The sequence below is a fragment of the Staurois parvus genome, unplaced genomic scaffold (genome assembly GCF_062004578.1).
Source record: "Staurois parvus isolate SC_StPar_1 unplaced genomic scaffold, SC_StPar_1.0 ptg000066l, whole genome shotgun sequence".
Classification (NCBI taxonomy): Eukaryota; Metazoa; Chordata; class Amphibia; order Anura; family Ranidae; genus Staurois; species Staurois parvus.
Genome location: NW_028317862.1, coordinates 3,059,864 through 3,081,224, shown reverse-complemented (window position 1 = coordinate 3,081,224; position 21,361 = coordinate 3,059,864). Strand labels below are relative to the sequence as shown.

Below are 21,361 nucleotides of genomic sequence, written 5' to 3'. Positions count from 1 at the left end.
GAGGACGGATCCCTATCCATTCCTTTTTTTAGCGGACCAGTGCAGATTAGAGGTAGGTACGAGTAAATGGACATAAATCCATTTACACCTGCTGGTCCATAGTGGTGAATAGACTGGCCAATCAGGTCCATCTGAAAAACTGACAGGTGGACTTGATCTGACCCTTTGCGTGAAAGGGGCCTTAATAACCTAATATATATGGGGACTACAATTGTGTCCTTTGTTTTCTGAAAATCAGTTAACTTCAGTAAGTCAGAAACCAAGAAGAAGTATATAGCAAATGAGCTTCAGCAAAAAGTTTAAAATCCTTATATGTATTCTTGTTCCAGGCTAAGAAGACAAAGCATCATCATGACCACCAGGAATCAACCTTTTCCGTAGAGGACAGGTAAACAGTAGCAGCCCACACATACACTTCTACAAGTAAGCTCATTTTGAGCAACATGAATTGGGAGAGGTGATCAGTGAGGAGTGAGAACCCATTTTGGTAAATAAAGAAAAGCAAATAAAGATAGTGGTTCGGTAGTGGAAGTGTGGAGTTTGAACTCCGATCTTTTGGATTCATGGCTACATATCTCCCTTGTAACGTTATCCCATCTAAACAATAGCTTCATCACCTGGGCATTGCATATTATACAAAATAATATTAATATTAGTACTATATAGTAGTAGTAATAATAATAAAACACATAGCTCTGAGGAAGGGGGCTCAGCCGGCTCTGCCATCCATCTACCAGTTGGATTGGATAGCAGACAAATGCACTTTGTGTCTGTGTGTTTACATGTTTTTAGCCTACTGGGCTTGTGAATATCATTTTATTTATTTCACAAATAAAGTGCCTAAAGATAATACACTAGGAGTTTGCGCCCTTTCTGTTTTTGATGTTTTAGCATTTGATTTCCCCGATCTGAGGAGGGCTGCACCACCTACCCTTCCATTTTGGGTTGTCTGACTTTGGCGCTACCCGGCAGTATAAGATGGGGGCCTCTACCATTTGAATGCTAAAGTGTCACATCTTCAGTTTATTCCTACTCATTGAAATCCATTTGCTCACATGATATGAAAGATTTGAATCAGAAAAAAAAATTATGGCCACGTTTCTTTTTCATCTATTGAAAGTCTGTCAGTGAATGACTATCAATATTCATTTGTCCAACATTCAGACAAGTGCATGTTACTTTTCTGTTTGAGTGTGATCTATCCATCATCTTCCCACTGAACAACTAGACAAGCTAAAAAGCATAATGTAGATGACGCGGAACAACTCAGGGTCTATTGTGTTCCTCCTGTTTGTGGTCATTTAAAGGCTAAAGAATGTTTTCTCTGGGTGGAGAGAAAAAAACACCTTGGCTAAACTGAAGGTTTAAAAGGATTTAATTGCTAGGGGCCTTTGTGTCGAGTTCTTTAATGTTCACTAACTAGAAATGGGACTTGAAGACTGCAATTAGAACATACACCACTAATTTAACTTCACATAATTAAAGCTACCCAATCAGGGGCGGACTGACCATTTGGAAACTCGGGCACTGCCTGAGGGCCTGGGGTCAGTAGGGGGCCCCATGAGATGCCCCTGCTACCTTTTTCATAGGCTTTTTTTTAGTTTGGGCAAGGACACAAGGGCCCCATGATCCCCTATTGCCCGGGGGCCCCATGAGTTGTCAGTCCACCCCTGTACCCAATTAAGAAGGTGCCACACCTGTGTAAAGTGCCTTTATCTCATGGGGTTAAATTGTGAGAAGGGTCTGAGGAAGTATGGAGACCACTATCGTTTTCCTTTCTTTCTAAAAATAATAGATCTCTGGCTGTCATGCTGTTCCAATGGATTCAATCTTTTTTGAGTTATTGACCTAGAATGTGTATGCAGAACTAATTTTTTTTAATACAGTTCCTCATGTTGTGGTGACCTCCAACCATAAAATTATTTACCCATTAAGTATAATTCATGAAGTGTCGTTTTACCTCCAATACTGCTGCTTTCAACACAGTAGCTGCTTTCTACACAGTACCTGCTTTCTACACAGTAGCTGCTCTTTCCACATTGGAAATGTGTGTTTTCCGATGGTCTTAGGCGACCCCTTTGAAAGGGTTGTTCGACCCCCAAAAGGGTCGCGATCCACAGGTTGAGAACCACTGTTCTAGGTAAAAGCCTTTGCAAGATATAATTGGCTCCTATAGGGGTAGCGCTACATTTATGTAAATATATATATATATATATATATATATATATATATATATATATATATATATATATATATATAATATATATATATATATATGCTGTTTGCTAAACAATATTTTCTCTGGTATTTATTGATTTTACAGTAATCATTGTTTCTGTTTTTTAACCGCCTCCCGCCCACCATATAAGGAAATGATGGGCGCAAGGCAGTCCTCTCGTTCTGGGAGGACGTCATATGACGTCCTCCACTCTAACTATGCGTGCGCAGCTCCGGGGGCGCGTAGCACGGCAATTGTTGGTGCGCTTTGCCCCTCAGACACAGTGGATCACCGATCAAAGGAAAGAGCCGAAGACTTCGGCTCTGTCATGTGATCAGCTGTGTCTAATCACAGCTGATCGCATGTAAATAAGGAAATGGCATTTCTCTCCTCATGAGCTGTTACGCTGTCACACTGTCATAAATTTAGGCCAAAATGTATTCTGCTACATGTCTTTGCTAAAAAAAATCCCAATACGTGTAAATTAATTGGTTTACAGTTATAGCATTTACAAATGGCAGCATAGATACTGGACATTTTATTTTAATTTTTACTAGTAATGACGACAATCAGTGACTTATAGCGGGACTGCGGCGGGCATTCTGACACTGGAGGGGAACTGACTTGGTGTCACTGACATCCCCAGTGACACCAATACAGTGATCAGTGCTAAAAAAAGCACTGACACTGTACTAAGGGCACTGGGCAGGAAGGGGTTAATATGTGGGGCGATCAAAGGGTTAACTGTGTGCTGTTTGACTTGTGTCTGTGTCCGTGTGCTTCACTGTAATCACACTGCTTTGCATGGCTGTGCTGTGCACAACCATCCAAAGCAGTGTGCATGAGTTGACAGGGAGGAGAACTGTTTTGTTATCATACAGTTCTCCTTCCCGTTGGAGATGCTCGGCAATCACTGGGAACCGGCGAGTAATCACTGGCCGGAACCCAGTGATTGAGAGCCGTGGCTGTGAAATGCAAAATCGCGTATATATACACGTGATTTTGCGCATCCGTGCCGCCCTGTAGCAGTATATCTGCTATAGGGCGGTAGGGAAGCGGTTAAATAGCACAGGGTATATGCAGATTTCACAATCTCAGATGCAAGATGTGATGTAGAACTCTTGGCTTCTGCCCCTATCTTCATGTCAGTGCATTCTTAGTGCTGATAAAACTCAGAATGTATGGATCTGTTACTCTGAGAATACCATATAATCCTGAGATGATATTGGTTGCGAAGCTTTGAGATTCCATGCCTCTTAAAAACATTTATATCCTGAGAAAATATATAATCTATGGAAATCTTTATATAAACAGTTTTGTAAAAGCATAACAAGCACATTTCTTCTTTAAATATCAATACATTTTGAAATAACCAGATGTGATGCATTTGCAAGTATAGTATCTCATAGAAGTAGGATCTAAAAAAAAAGAATTGGCTATTTTTATATATTCTAGATGATATTTAACTTATTTAATTTATACATAGATGGGTATTGGCTGAGTACCTGAACATATCACAATATTTGTCCAGGTACGGGCAAATACTTTTTTATTATTACAAAGAACAAATTTATATTAAAAAACATATAGAATCATCCTTGTTTACAATAAATTCCCATATGAACTGTAAAGCTATATCCATGCGTTGGGTAGTCATAATTTGTTTCCCAAAAACATATTACTTGATGTATCAACAGATGCCATGGGATAAGTACAACAAAGGCGCATGGGTAACCTTTTCACAGTTGATATATTTCTACATGTTTTGCAGCATAGAGCTGCTTCTTCAGGAATGATGGGAATAACAATATCTACAGGAAAAAAACAAAAACAATATAATACATATAAATCTCCAAAAAAACTGCCATTGGGCAGGGGTCTACGGGGTTAGAAATTGGACCAATGCACCCCGGCCCAGAATCCAGGGAACCACATCCTACTCCCAGCGGGTATGGGAGACTCACAGACAGATCAGACACTCAATAAAAGCTGTAAAAAATATATTTCGATATTTGGCACATGGTAATTTTATTATTGCCATTTATAGAAATCAGAGGGTGATTGGATGAACCATCAACATAAAGTGATATTTCTTATTCACAAAGGTCATAGATTTTCCATAGCTTAGGTGTGTGATTAATTTTGTCTAATTAACCACATGCTGCCCAGCCACTGTAGAAATACGGCGGCAGGGCGGCACGGCTGTGCAAAACCGCATTTTAAAACGTGTGTTTTTAAAACAGGTAGGGGGCGTGAGCGAGGCGCGCCACTGCCCTACCTGTCCCGCCGATCACGGCTGCGGATGTCAGTCGCCAGGTCACAGCCGGTCGTTACCCTGACAGCTCCAGGACACGCTGATCGGGACAGAAGAGTTTATCTGTCCCGATCAGCGGTGTTCCCTGCAGTACACCCCCCGGCCCCTAGTAAAACACTCCCCTCACACAGTTAACCCTTTCACTGAATAACAAAGTTAACCCCTTCCTCCCCAGTGCCATTAGTACAGTGTCAGTGTTTTTTTTTTTTTTGCACTGATCACTGTATTGGTGTCACTGGGGATGACAGTGACCCCAAGTCAAGATATAAGTTGTGTAGCGAGCGCTTACTGTAATGAAAATTTGGTACAAGCCGCTAGAACACCAAAAAGGTAACCAATATAACCTTCCAAGACCTATTTATAGATAATAAAGGTGCAGCGCTATTAATAAAAATAGTGAAATATCAACATACACTCAATTTTTAAGAGTATAAAGATAAGGACATTAGATCATATTGTTCATCTTAAGATAAATTCGATGTTCAGTCTAATGTCCAAAAACATAAAAGGATGTGATGTGCAAATTCATTCCAGAAATAACAATGAAAACATATAAGTAAAATACTGACCGCAATGATTAAAGAATAGCCACCAGCGGTGACTTAGATGTTCAGATGCTGTAGCCCCCCTACTTATATGTTTTCATCGTTACTTCTGGAATAAAGTGCTTTTATGCAGTATCACGCTATGTGATGTCCCTTATTGGGCTCTTTATGAGCGCCACCCTTTCGCAGTATCAAGTTTAAGGAGGGACCCCAGAGGTGCATGAGTGTCTGAGGAACCAGGGAACCTGGCCATGATGGATGACTAGTGAGGACCAGGGAGCGCAGCTTGACCTGAGTGCAGAGGACCTAGATGTACCTGATGAGAGAGGAAACTTCTTTCATGCGTATTTTAAACGCACTTCTGGTGAGTGCGCATTTAATTTATTTCCTGTTCACCTTTGGATCACTTATCCTTATTGTCAAAGGAGACCCGGCAGAATTTGCACATCACATCCTGTTATGTTTTTGGACATTAGACTGAACATCGAATTTATCTTAAGATGAACAATATGATCTAATGTCCTTATCTTTATACTCTTAAAAATTGAGTGTATGTTGATATTTCACTATTTTTATTAATAGCGCTGCACCTTTATTATCTATATAGTGACCCCAAGTCAGTTCCCCCCCAGTGTCAGAATGTCCGCCGCAGTCCCGCCATAAGTCGCTGATCACCGCCATAAGTCACTGATCACCGCCATAAGTCGCTGATCGCCGCCATTATTAGTATAAAAAAAAATTAAAATCCCAGTATCTTTCCCGCCATATGTAAATGCTATAACTTTTACATAGACCAATTAATTTACACGTATTGGGTTTTTTTTGTAGCAAACACATGTCGCAGAATGCATTTTGGCAGAAATTTATGACTAAATTTGATTTTTATATTTTTTTTTACTGGACTTGTTTTATATCAAAAAGTCCAAAATATTGTTTTTTTTCCTCAAAATTGTCAGGCTTTTTTTTTTATAGTGCAAAAAATAAAAAAAAGCACAGGCGATAAAATACCACCGAAAGAAAGCTTAATTTGTGGGAAAAAAAACGATGTAAATTTAATTTATGTACCGTATTGCATGACCGCGCAATTGTCCGTTAAACTAGCGCAGCGCTGTATAGCAAAAAAATGGCATAAATTGCAGTATCTATACCATAGTTTGTAGACGCTATAACTTTCACATAAAGCAATCAATATACACTTATTGGGATTTTTTTTGCCAAAAACATGTAGCAGAATACATTTTGGCCTAAATTTATAACTAACTTTGAGTTTACTAAATATTTTTTATAGCTGAAAGTAAAAAAAATATCGTTTTTCTTCAAAATTTTTGGTCTTTTTTTGTTTATAGAGTAAAAAATAAAAAGCGCACAGGTGATCAAATACCACCGAAAGAAAGCTCTATTTGTGTGAAAAAAAGGACGTAAATTTCGATTGGGTGCAGCATTGCATGACCGTGCAATTATCAGTTGAATTAGTGCAGCGCTGAGTAGCAAAAAGAGGCCTGGTCATTAAGGGGGGTAAATCCTCAGGAGAGCAAGTGGTTAAAGGGCAACTTGACTGAAAGAGACAAATTTGATAACACAAATTTGATCGCTCCCACTCATTAATCAAATTTACTTTTAACGTACGTCCTCAATAATTTAAATTTAGTATTATTAATTTAGTTGATTATTTGCTGATGCATGCTGATGTGCTACTCACTATTTTTATCCTCATTAGTTCCCCAGTCGCTCCAAGCTCTGAACATGAAACAGTCATTCCCAGCCCCATAGCCTGGATACATCCACCATCCACCTGCATTCCTATAGGTAATGTGCTAAGATTTTACATTCTAAACTGTACTCATGAAGATTAAAAGCTGTACATTCAGGTATATCTATTACCTGATTTTTAATCCTTTATTTTCATTGCTCATTACTATATAGGTACATTTTAACCGCTTTCCCGCCAACCTATAGCAGAAATACTGCTGTGGGGAGGCAGGGCTGCGCAAAATTACGTATATATATTGCATTTCTGGGTAGGGGGCGCGTGCTAGCTATTTGCGGCCTCAGCTGTCAATCACCGGGTCCCGAATGGTGATTACCCGCCGGCACCCAGTGATCGCCGAGTATTATCGATGGGGGGATAGAACTGTATGTAAACAATACAGTTCTCTCCCCTCAGCTCCAGCACACTGTTTGTATGGCTCTGCATAGCCATAGCAAAGCCATACAAAACAGCGTGCTTACACACACAGCACACAGTTAACCCTTTGATTGCCCCACATGTTAACCCCTTCCTGCCCAGTGCCCTTAGTACAGTCTCAGTGCTTTTTATTATCACTGATCACTGTACTGGTGTCACTGGGGATGTCAGTGACACTAAGTCAGTTCCCCCCAGTGTCAGAATGCATTTTGTCCTAAATTTATGACGAAATTTGTTTTTTTTTTATTTTTTTACTGGACATGTTTAATAGCATAAAGTCAACAATATTGTTTTTTTCTCAAAATTATCGGTCTTTTTTTTGTACAGTGCAAAAAATAAGAAACGCACAGGTGATCAAATACCACCGAAAGAAAGATCTATTTGTGAGAAAAAAAGGATGTAAATTTCATTTGGGTGCAGCGTTGCATGACTGCGGGTAAAGTAATGCAGCGCTGTAATGCAAAAAGTGGCCTGGTCAGGAAGGGGGTTAAATCCTCAGGAGGGCAAGTGGGTAAAGGAAGTACGAATAACAAAAACACATTAGCCATATCATTTTGCTAATCAGGTGTGTAAACCTCCTCCTGTAATCAGACAGGATTGATCTCATACTAATAAGAAAGGCACCTAATCTCTTACTGGCAGTCATTTCTTTGCTACACATTAAAATCAATGTTTTGCAGTTTAGACTCACGAAAAGGAAAGCAGTAACATCATGTCATCTTTGGTAGCTGGGTAGGCATATTGTAGCAGCCTCAGTTCTCCCTAGCCTGAGATTTTCTGCTTTTTTAAGCGTTTTTGCATTAGCACTTAGCGACATTTTATGTCATTTAGCGGCATTTTATGCGTTTCCAGCTTATTTTTACCAAAAATTTTTTTTTAGAGGGGGTCAAAAAACATCCAGAAATGCTGGTTTGCAGCATTTTACCACGTTTTACCACGTTATGCCACGCTTTTCAAAGTTTTTCAGCATTAGAACATTTTTACAGTTAAAAAACTCCCCTAGAAACCCACTAGTTCTGGGTTTTTTTCCAGCCCAAAAATGTCCCAGCCAAAAAATATTGATTACAGTCTACGTGTGCATGGACACATAGGATAACATGCTGGGGGGTTTACTAGCTGTAGAAAAAAATGCCAAAAAGAGCAGCCGTAAAAACATCCAGTGTGCATGAGGTCTAACATTGATAGGCATGTACACAAGTACTCCTATGTGCATTTGTTTAGCTTTGAATGGGAATGATAATCTACAGACCAAAGTCTTAAAACCCAACTCTGGGCACAAACAAACTTATCAGGGTCAAAGCAGGTATACATTCCTTTGCCTCAAAAGCAACCCCACATCATGCAGGCTTTCTTCTTGTCAGGACTTATTTCATCACCTGGGTCACCTGCTGGCGGCACCATTGTTCCCACAGTCAAAGGGTGCACTTCCGGAGGTCACGAGTGGGTGTCTCCCAGTAGGTGGGCTGTCCGAGTAATTAGGTTGCACCTGACATAGGCTGCTGCTAGGTATATAATCCGTTCCTTGACTGAAGTTCAGTGCTTCAGTGTTCTTCCTGCAAGCCGTGTCCCTGCCTGAGCCTGATCCTTGTTCCTGTAAATGCACCTGACCCTGACCCTGAGACCTGTTCCTGCTCCCTGTACCCTGCATCCAGCTCTCCCAGTACCTTGCTCCCTGCTCCTCTAGTTTCCTGTTAGTCCTGGCCTTGCCCTGCTTGTCTGTGCCCCCTCCATTCCTATATAGTTAGGTTATCATTTGGGTTGCTACACTTTCACGTTTATTTTGTAAGTTTACATTGTTTATGGTTTTTTGGTGTTGTGTTGTAGATGTTGTACGAGTGATATTTATGTTAATAGATTGTAAGCTCTACTGAGCAGGGCCCTCTGTTTCCTCTTCTACCAAATTGTATTGTAACTGTAATGTCTGCCTTCATTTTGTAAAGTGCTGCACAAACTGATGGTGCTATATAAATCCTGTATAATAATAAAAAATTTCATTTAACTTTGCTCAGCCTAGTTCCTGATTTCTTAAGGTAATGTAAACTAGTAGATTTTTGATTTTGAGGCAACCAAATGTTTAACTGCTTGAACCCTGGTAAGTGTATTGCACTTGTTGAGCTTTCATATATACAAATGGTTTGGAACTTGGCGACAAATCTACTTTTTCATACTGTGTCTATATTTACAATGCCTACATTTGAATTCACTGACAGAATGGTTTCTATGCAGGCAGCAATATTATTAATCGTTGAGCTTTAATATATACAAATGGTTTGGAACTTGGGGACAAATCTACTTTTTCATACTGTGTCTATATTTACAATGCCTACATTTGAATTCACTGACAGAATGGTTTCTATGCAGGCAGCAATATTATTAATCGCCAGATAGTTAGCTGGTTACAGACAGGTACTTCCTGTCCCTGCTAGCTGGGTCAGAAACCCCAATTGGAGGACTATGATGATTCATAAAGAGGAATTTCAAGAAAGTAGACACAGAGAACTGAGCCACATGACCTTATACACATAGGAGTTGCTGTATTTCCCCTGGGCCAGATGCAGAGACTATTAGGCAAGTATTCCTATGTATTTATAGTTTAACTGCAGCTGTCCATAGCTTCTTAAGGCTCCATGCACACTGGGTGTTTTGATAACGCTGGTAGCCTTAGCTGTGTAAAGTCAAGTTAAAAACGTAAGTTTTTCAGCTTTTTTTAGCTTTTTTTTAGCGTTTAGAGGCGTTTTGCAGCGATTAGCAGTGTTTTCCCATGTTTTTAGCATTTTAGTGGGTTTGTTTGACCAAGAAAAACATTTTTTTGGTATAAAAAATGTCTAAAACCTCCGGTTTGCAGTGTTTTGCCACATTTTTCAGTGTTAGAGCATTTTTACAGCTAAAACAACTCCTCTAGAAACCCACTAGTCCTGGGATTTTTTTCCAGCCAAAAAAATGTCCCAGCCAAAAAACGCTGACTACAGTCTATGTGTGCATGAACACATAGGATAAAATGCTGGGGAGTTTATTGGTTGTAGAAAAAAACGTCAAAAGCTATTGTTCATTGGATGTACAGTATGTACAGTATATTGTAAAAACGTCCTGTCTGCATGAAGACTAAGTGTGCATCTAAATCCTTGTGAAGGACGTAACATTAGTAAGTGAACTTGTTTATTGCAATAGAGTTTTATACACCTCCTGTTATTTAGTTAACCCTGTCCCTTCGGTTCTGGGATTCTATAGCTAGTTTTAGCTCTGGGCTCAATAACCAGCATAGGCTAAAGCCAGGTTAGGCATCCAATGGCCACTTCTGGCAGTGCGGGGTTGGGTTACATGATAGATTAGAAAATACTAGGACTAAGATGTGGAGTAGATAGGCTGACTCTAATTTCCAGTGTCACGCCACAGTTTCTGCTGGTGAGAATCTGCATTTCAGTCTGGTTGATTAAAAGGTTGGAGGATCTCGCCATCGCCATTGATCTTGTCTTTAGATAGACAAAGATACCCCCTGTATCGTGGTCATCCTCAGGGGCTCCTGCAACTGACCTCTGCTGCATCATTCATCTGGAGGCATCTTTATTAATAACTAAATATATGTGCACAATTCAATCAAGATTCTTTTGGGCCCTTTTGCAATAATACATTATTTATTTATTTCAGGTACGTATTTAGTGCCATCAATTTACACAGTTCTTTACATATAATGTTGTACATTCACATCAGTCCCTAACCCTCAAGGGGTGTACATCTAAGGTCCCTAATTTACATTCATACATACAGATACCAGGGCCAATTTAGACAGGACCCAATAACCTACCAGCATGTCTTTGGAGTGTGGGAGGAAACCAGAGTACCTGGAGGAAACCCATGCAGGTACAAGGAGAACATGCAAACTCCAGGCAGGTGATGCCATGGTTGGAATTTGAACCAATGACCCTAGTACTTCCAGGCAGAAGTGCTAACCATTGAGCCACTGTGCTGCCCATGTTTGTTTATTGGATGTACAGTATGTGCAATTATTTATTCATGTTTTCTTATATAAAGCTTGTATTATTTTCATACTGATGTGCATCTGTATATGGTTAATGTTATATGCTGGTTGCAGTAGTTCCTCTGCTCCCAAATCCTTTGACTACATAGCTGGTTACCTTCTCAGAAAGGGAATCCCTTCTGTTTACAGAGGCTCTGTCCTGGATGGAGGCTCAGCCAGCTTTATTATCAAACCCACTCTTCCTCTTAGTGAAGGTTCTGGTTCTCTTATTTACCTACAGGTTTAGCACAATACCATGTTTGGGAAGGGCATTTCTCATAACCCCCTAGAAGACAGCTACACACATTTATATGGTTCTTAAAAATCATTTACAACTGCTGGCTGTTTGTGCTTTTCCATGGTAAGGATTCACCCAACAGCAAACCCTTAATAAATGATTAATGTTTCACTTTTACAGGGTTAGCTTGCAGACATGGGACCTGATTGATTTGGTAAAATCTTTTAAGAGAAACACGAATTAGACCGTGTCAGGTTTTCCTGTAAACAGGGTGGAGATTGAATTCCATTTTAAGGTTAATCTTAACCATTTCCTTTTAATAGTAGCACAGGAAAATACACTGCTCAAAAAAAGTAAAGTAACGTTTTGAAAACACATCAGATCTCAATGGGGAAAAATATCATGCTGGATATATAGCAGAATGCCCCATCGTTTGATAGAAATGAAAATTGTCAACCTACAGAGGACTGAATTCAAAGACACCGAGAAAATCAAAGAGAAAAAATGATGCAGCAGGCTAGTCCATTTTGCTAAAATTTCATTGCAGCAACTCAAAATGGTACTCAGTAGTTTGTATGGTACTCAGTAGTTGGTATGGCTCCCACATGCTTGTATGCATGCCTGACAATGTTGGGGCATGCTCCTAATGAGATGACGGATGGTGCCCTGGGGTAATTACCTCCTAGATCTGGACCAGGGCATCACGGAGTTCCTGGACAGTCTGAGCTGCAATCTAGCGGTGTCGGATGGACTGAAACATGATATCCCAGAGAGGTTCTATTGGATTTAGATCAGGTGAGCATGGGGGCCATTCAATGGTATCAATTCCTTCATCCTCCAGGAACTGCCTGCATACTTCTGCCACATGAAGCTGGGCATCTTCATGCACCAGGAGGAACCCAGGACCCACTGCACAAATGAAGGGTCTGACAATGGGTCCAAGGATTTTATCCCAATACCTAATGGCAGTCAGGGTGCCATTGTCTAGCCTGTAGAGGTCTGTGCATCCCACCATGGATATGCCTCCCCAGACCATCACAGACCCACCACCAAAACAGCCATGATGAACGATTTTACAGGCAGCATAACGTTCTACACGGCTTCTCCAGACCCTTTCACATCTATCACATGTGCTCAGGGTGAACCTGCTCTCATCTGTGAAAAGCACAGGGTGCCAGTGGTGGGCCTGCTAATTCTGGTGTTCAATGGCAAATGCCAATTGAGCTCTATGGTGCACAGGGCCCACTAGAGACATTGTGCCCTCAGGCCACCCTCATGAAGTCTGTTTTTGATTGTTTGGTCAGAGACATTCACATCAGTGGCCTGCTGGAGGTCATTTTGTAGGGCTCTGGCAGTGCTCATCCTGTTCCTCCTTGCACAAAAGTGCAGATTCCGGTCCTGCTGATGGGTTAAGGACCTTCTACGGCCCTGTCCAGCTCTCCTAGAGTAACTGCCTGTCTCCTGGAATCTCCTCCATGCTCTTGAGATTGTGCCGGGAGACACAGCAAACCTTCTGGCAATGGCATGTATTGATGTGCCATCCTGGAGGAGTTGGACTGCTTGTGCAACCTCTGCAGGGTCCAGGTATCGCCTCATGCTACCAGTAGTGACACTGACCCTAGCCAAATGCAAAACTAGTGAACAACTGTCAGAAAAGATGAGTAGGGAAAAAAATGTCAGTGGCCTCCAGCTGTAAAGCCATACCTGTTTTGGGGTTGTCTCATTGATGCCCATCTAGTGCACTTGTTGTTAATTTCAAAGCCACTGAAACTGATTAACAACCCCCTCTGCTACTTAACTGACCAGATCAATATCCCAGGAGTTTAATTGACTTAATGCTATACTCTGATTAAAAAGTGGAGACCTGTCAGAATATTTGCTTGGCTGCATGGGATGTACGGTCAAGCAGATATACTAACAGGAAGCTTCAATGACCTACCACTGTGCTCCACAGCACCAATGTAGTTCAATGAAAACTACAAGCCCACAGCTGCTAAGGCTGTTGGAACTTGTAGGCACTCATTCACAGAACACTGACAGATAGTACAAGGAAACCTCTCCCCATATAAAAAAAATATTATGAATACCTTTTTTTCACTATTTATTTATGTTTTATAATTGAACATATACCGTCTGTTTTCATCTGCATAAGTAGCTCAGAGAGCTAAGGGAGGAGAAACAGCAGTACACTGAACTTTCCAGTAAATGGCTATCCTAGATTGTAAGCTCCAAGGAACAGAGCCCTCTAATCCCTCTTGTATTGAACTGTATTGTTACTGTACTGTCTCCCACCATAATGTAAAGCGCTGAGCAAACTGTCGGCGCTATATAAGTCCTGTATAATAATAATATAATAGGCTGGGGTAGGGGTTATTCTTTAAAGCCAGTATTGTCTGTTTTCAAGCAATTAAATAAGCACCTGGATGTTATTCATTCTTGGTGTGCTGATCACCCTTGTTAGTACCTGCATGCGAATATGTGTGGAGCACATGGATCTTAATTTGGTGGAGGGAGTGGATGAAGGGTGAACTGGCAATTTTACTGTGAAGCATACTTGAGATTTACAGTAATTTGCTAACTAAGGCAAGATAATCAGTGATGCTGTCAGTCAATCACATTTTGCATCATTAAAAATTAAATATTCAATTGAAATTCCAATTTAATCACCACCAACTGAATTTGAGTCACCCATCCCTAGACTGTGCTTTTGTGTTTGAGCCTAGAGTCCTAATTCTGAAGTTATCATTATAACCCAATGGTCTATCAGTGGCTGAATGTGGTCCTTTGATTACTTTTATCTGGCCCTTGGGGCACTATCCTCCCACTGATATGAGGCACCACTCCTTCCACTAACAACAACATTGGGACATAATTCCTCCCCCTGATATAAACTACAGAACACTATTACTTCCACTAATGCTAAAGATGGTGCACTTTTCCTCCCACTGGTACCATCATTGGGGTACTGTTCCTGCCACTGACATCAACAATGGGGCATACTTCCATTCACTGATATAAAATATAGAGCACTATTACTCCCACTAACACTAAAGATAGGGTACTTTTCCTCTCACTGGTACCATCGTTGGGGTACTGTTCCTGCCACTGACATCAACAATGGGGCATAATTCCATCAACTGATATATAATATAGAGCACTATTACTCCCACTAACACTAAAGATAGGGTACTTTTCCTCCCACTGGTACCATTTTTGGGTTACTGTTCCTGCCACTGACATCAACAATGGGGCATAATTCTATCAACTGATATAAAATATAGAGCACTATTACTCCTACTAAGGATGGGACACTTTTCCTCCCACTGATACCATCGATGGTGCACTACTCCTGCCACTGACACCAATGCTGGAGCACCAGTCCTTCCCTGACACCAATGTTGGGGCACCGGTCCTTCCATTAACACCAGTATTGGGGCAAATTTTCTTTCCTTGATACCAGTGTTGGGTAACCATTCCTTCCACTGACACCAATGTTGCCGTACTATGCCTCCTACTGCTACCAATAATAGGGCGTTATTCCTTCTACTGACGCCAATGATTGGGCACTATGTCTGCTACATTTTCCACTCCCACTGGTTACAGTCCGGCCCCCCTAAAGTCAGAACACCAGAAAAAGGTCCCTTTGTTCAGAAAGTTTGGAGACCCCTGGTCTATATTAATCCAAATGTATAATCATTTTGCAGGGGGTTCATAGACTAAAAATATATAAATACTTTGCAAATTCAAATGTACTCCCCTACTTTAAGACCAAGTAGTTAAGCAAAAATGTAATAACACATATATATTTGGTATCCTTGAAAAAAGGACAAATATTAGAATATGTTCAGCGATGCACCTAAACATTATATATAACACATGCATGTTTCATAGGTATCACTTGAACTAAGCAGATGGGAGAATAAGGAGTGTTCATTGCTTCTGCTGAGTCATTTGCTCTGAATAGCCTGTGCAATTCGATCTTCTGTTTTTCATGTCACTTCAGGACAAACCCAGTTAAATGAGTCATTTTCCCTTGAAATGGTGTCACTCTGGTTATAAATGTGTTTTTTGTTTCCAATAACCCTATGCAACCATAATAAGCTACAAAGTTCTGGGGACGGGTAAGTCCCTGAGTCACATTGATGATTAAGACGTACATGTCAAAGTGGTTACTAATCACTACAGAGGAAATTCATTTGGCGACATCTGGCTCAGACCCCAATCCATATTTGTTTAGCTTGTGATTTATTCACCCAGATCCACTTTGTTCCAGTTTAGGTGTGTTCACTACAAGCTTAATAGGGTACCTAATACAAGGCTCACAATCACCATAGAAATGATCAGCAAAGTAAGTCGCTAATGCTGTGCACCAAATATGGCGCATGCAAGTCACTCCAAATAAATCACCAGATGTGAGGGAGCAAAAACAAAAATTCAACCCAAAGCAATGACTATAAAACCTAAATCAAACTAGAGAAATATTAATTTATTAATTTTTTAAAATGAATATCTTTGAAAGCAATCACAAAATAAATTTTGAGGCATCATTTTTATAATACAGTAAATATCTACTAAATCAGTCAAGAAGACATTATGATTTAAATATCTCACTTTACAGAAGAACTTCAGGAAGAACGATTAAGAGTCCATTCACACTTATGTGACTTTGAGGTCCGGAGTCGCATGACAAGTTGCACCTCATTTTTCCCAATGAGTACCGTTCATATCTGTGTGACTTCAGGTCGCATAGAATTTAAAATATTTCCTGCACTACTTTGGTCTGATTAGTGGAAATCTGTAACATCAGCCATCCATTTCGAAAATATTTTGTACTCAGTCAGCCTCCTCACTTTGTTCTCCTGCAACAGGAGAGCCAATTAAAAGGGACCCTGCTGCCAGGCCATTCATTTCATTAGTGCTCACTGATAGACTCATTTTATTAAATGAAAAGAAATGCATACGCACTCATATGAATGATTAAAAAACAAGCACCGCGAATACTATGGAGACCGGCTACTGCTGCTCTCACTCACAGGCTGTTGGATCTCAGAAAGCCGCTCAGGGAAAGATCACACATGTAGCCTGCAGGATCTCTCTCTCAGACTCAAATCTCTTCGCTGATCCCTGCTAAGCAGGCGGATGACAGATCTGTGTCTGATAAATAGAAGTATCGGTATGCTACTAAGTGCTAACACAATAAATAATATACTAAACCTCGGATGCCAAATAATACTTTCTCCCCCAAAAGTCCAAAACACATAGTCCAACTCTTAGTCAGCGTCTCCGTGTCCTGAAAACCCAGTGGTGTTGATATCTTCCATTAAAAAAACTCCTCTTCCTCCACTTAATACCCCTCTTAAAAATTTTAAAAAGCGTCGTGGCTAAGCTCCTAAATCAGTCCACTTTCGCATGGAAAATGTACCTCTGAAGGAATTACATATAGTGTCATATATTCAAAACAGTATTCGTGCTCACCTCACATCAAAAAAATTTCCCATTGCTGGTAAACACACTGACCGCCACCTCATCCCATGCACCTTACCAAAGGATAAAGTCCACTCACATAGAAAGGGGGGCTCCTCTCACTCCATAAAGCATCCGATTCACAATGGCATCATAACATGTGGCAAAGTACAACCAAAATAGTGTAGTAGGCAATAATAGGGATATAACTCTTTAGTAATAACATTGCGCTTACAAACAAGCAAGGTGTCTCAGCATATGTTCAAATGGCAAACAGTATGAAAAACCTTTTCCAAAATGGCCGCTCCGTAACTTTCGTTTTACGTCCGACGTCACGTCCTGTCTGTGTCTGCTCCACTGCTGCAGAGCGGAAACACAAACACTGCCCACTGTCCTCTATGGGGCAGTCGGATGGAAACAGACCGCCTGTCCATTTCCATCTGACTGCCATCCGATTCGATCCACCACATAGATCCCCATCCGTCTGTTTTTGATGTACATGATCGGATGCTGGCGGGTGTCAGCAGATCCGATCGGGCTATCAGTGTGAAAGGGGTCTTAAGGGTGATCCTTAACAGGGATTCATGTGAGTGCATATTCCTTTTCTTTTATTAAAATGAGTTTATCAGTGATCATTATGGATTGTGGTTTATTTTATTGAGCTTGAGATCTGGAGATTATAAGAGCCATAGGGCAGTAAACAATGGCATTTGTGGATTGACCTCCTGACCAAGTTGTGCCCTACATTAATTGAATCCATCTGGTTGAGCTGTGAATGATGGTTTCCAGGCGATTATTGACCTTAGTAGTGAGGGTCAATCAGTCAGATAAGAGCATATCTTTGGGGGGTTCAGTGGAGGACTTGTGTCAGTTAGCTGCAGATTTTCCACACGGATCAATTTTTGAACTTTTGGAGATCATTTGTACTTTGAGCACTATTGGTCTTTCTTATGATTATGCTCAACAGTGATTTGTAATAGATATACTCAGCTTGCAATATTGATGCTTTGTTATATATGAACACAGTGGTATTTATATTTACTTTAGCCCTGGTTCACACTGATGCAGTGCGGAATTCGCTGTTGTTTTCTGTGCAAATTCCGCACCGCATCAGAATTGCATCCTGTTCATGCGAACCGCTGTGGGTATGTATGTTAAGTTAGCAACACCCCGAAACCGGTCCGCAAAACATGGTGCAATGTGCAGAATTGCATTGCATAGGTGTAAATATCTATGCAATCCGATTCTAGTGCGGACCATAAAAGGGTCCTGCATCTTTTTGGTGCGGGTGGGGTGCGATTAGAGCCATACAAAAATGTATAGCTCCAATCACACCGCACACAAATTGCATGTGATTTGTACAGGAATGCGGTGTGGTTCTTGTGTGAATCACATGCGATATACCGCACCGCATATATGTGAACTCAGGCTTACAGTATTGACTTTTTGGGGTTGATTTACTAAAGCTGGAAACTGCAAAACCTGGTGCAGTTGTGCATGTTAGCCAATCAGCTTCTAACTTTAGCTTGTCCAATTAAGCTTTGGCAAAAAAAAAAAAACTGGAAGCTCATGATCTATGCAGAGCTGCACCAGATTTTGTCCAGTTTTTGTAAATTACATTTTTTGTATTTTATTTGCTGTTATATTTAACCACTTCAATACCAGGCACTTTTACCCCCTTCCTGTCGAGGACAATTTTCAGCTTTCAGCGCTGTCTTTGAATGACTATTGTGCAGGCATGCAACACTGTGCCCAAACTACATTTTTATAAATTTTTCACACAAATAGAACTTTTGCTAAATATACAAAAAAAGACAGAACATTTTGAAAAAAAAAAGAGTTTTCTTCATTTACAAATAAATAATTGGTCTTTATAAATTTAGGCCAGGATGTATTCTGCTACATTTCTTTGGTGAAAATAACCCAAATCAGTGTTTATTATTTAGTCTGTAGGAAAGTTATGGAGTCCTCAAACTATGGGATATATTTGAAAATCGATCAAACCTGATCTCATTTCCTGAGGCCCAAAAATGTCAGGACAGTACAGATATCCCCCAAATGACCCCTTTTTGGATAGTAGACAGTCCAAGGTATTTATTTATTGTCATCATTTTTTTGAAAAAGAAGAAATTTAAAAAAAAGAGCAGAAGAACATCACTGGAAGATACCTTCAATGAGCTCAACCCCTGAAAATGCCCTCTTCCCAAAGAAGATCCAGCTCAAAAGTCGCCGTTTTGAGAATATTGCGAAGATCCAGCAATTTGCCTAGTTTCACACAGACTTTCACGTTTGCTCTTTGTTGTAACTTGCTGTTCATGATGAAATAGCAGATGTGGCAAAGCACATGATCAGAATAGCACCAGTTGCAAAGTTCCTGATGTACACAGGACGATGTCTTTTGGCACACTGACTTTTGAAGGTCGGTGCTCCCTGTGACTGTGGGTGCATCCTTGTGCTGCCATCTGTTGGCATGTTACAAAAATAGTCTGGAAACTTTAATACCACAGTAACATTGAATTACTCTGGGGAAGTGATCAGGTTTTTTCTTTACACATTATGATTGCTTATAGCAGTGATTTTCACTTTATAAGCAATCATATTACTGCATGAAATTGATTCATTAAGTGTGTTTTGTTGTGATTAGCTGTGATTGACCACAGCAGTCACATGGTACCAGCAGTAGGGCAGTACACTGAGCAGTCATTGCCTGTGTTTGGTGGACACAGACGATGACAGATCACACCCGCCCACCTGGAACATCCCGCTAGGCAGAGGCATCCCTAGGGTTGGTGTCACCCGGTGCGGTAACACACGGTGTCACCCCTCCAGAGAGGAAGGAGCAGTGCCGGTGTAGCAGTAAAATGAGTATCCTGACCTGTGAAGATATGTATCCCCTGAAGCAGCTGCGCATGTGCCGGTTTCAGGTCGAAGAAGCCGATCTCCGACTTTAGCACAGAGTTGCCACAGTTAATCCCTTACAGGCTGCAAACCTCTGAAGCTGATCCCGTGGATCACTATGGGTTGCAAGATCAGTTAACCCCGTATAGGTTGAACCTATATGGCTTCTTCGGCCTGAAACCAACACATGCGCAGTTGCTTCAGGGGATACATATCTTTACGGGTCCGGGATACTCATTTTACCGCTACACCGGGGGCAGCTGTCACTGTGCCGGGAATCCAGGATCACACCAATAACTGGCCAGGACCTTCATAGAGCCCAGAAGCTCTGCTGGCATTCTGCTCCTGCACCCCCTGCGATTGTGTCACCCGGTGCGGCCCGCACCCCCCTAGGGACGCCACTGCTGCTAGGGCCATCAATTTGCTATAGCCCGGGTGGGATGTGGTTGACTAGTTAACTCTTAGGCTCCATTATGGCATTTTATGATCTCGGCAGAATTGCTGCAATTCTGCCAGCGATCCCAAATCGCACTGTAATAACAACAAAATGCACCACACCTGTTTAAGTGCCATTCATTTTCAATGGCACCTAAACGTGGTGTGGTTTGGTGCGATTGTCACACAATAAATCATGCAGCAATCACAGCAAACCGAAATTCACAAAGCTTGGCGCCCAAAAGAAGCCCCTGCTCCTTTTTTGGGTGACAAGCTTTGCGGGTTGCGGTTGGCCAGGATTGCAGTGCAATTTATCGCACAGCAATCACGTCCAAACCACACCACATTTAGGTGCCATTGAAAATGAATGGCACTCGATCAGGCATGGCACGTTTTGTCATTATGGCAGTGCGCCTTATGATCACTGGCAGAATCACAGTGTTTCTGCCCAAGATCGTAAAAACACCAGATGTGAAGGGCCTGTTCACACTAGGATGCAGTAGGTTTCCTACATTGCATTCCAATTGCTCTGCCTTGCAATCTGCAGCAGGTGTCAGTGCAAAATTAACAACAACCCAAACGCAGATCGCAAATGCAGTGTGTTTGACCGCACTGTATCGCATGGCACAGAACTGCATGTGAATAATACGGGAATGGCACAGTGTTCCTAGTGTGAATGGGCCTTGAATAACAAGTAATTAATAGAAAGGGAAACACATAAATAAGCATTTAAAACACTTGATTTTTCTGTTTTCAGCTGCAATTTTTTAAGCTGGAGACCATGTCTCCGTAACTCCCACCCTCCCTAGCGGCATATATCTGCTGTTACAATAGTTTCCCACTGCTTAGTGGGGCAAAGGAAAGTGTCACTTTAAATGAAAGGTTCATCCTATAGATATGTATGTTATAAACTGTTTACTGGCTTCATTCACTTCTACAAATCTACTACTGGCCACATTTCAGTCTCTTAGAATTATTCAAATTTCAAACAGAAGCTGACATGGATTTGTGATTTAGTGGTGGGGATGGAGCTAGAAAGGGAGGGGCAAA

General features: G+C 41.0%; 1 long non-coding RNA gene across 1 annotated transcript in view; it reads left to right on the top strand.

Annotated features, from left to right (window-relative positions):
- Positions 1 to 6,793: 6,793 nt before the first annotated feature.
- LOC149469605 (uncharacterized) overlaps positions 6,794 to 21,361 on the top strand; it is a 29,420-nt gene continuing 14,852 nt past the window's right edge. The window contains exon 1 of the long non-coding RNA XR_016311547.1: positions 6,794 to 6,883. This is a non-coding gene — a long non-coding RNA (uncharacterized LOC149469605). The remainder of the gene's footprint in view (positions 6,884 to 21,361) is intronic.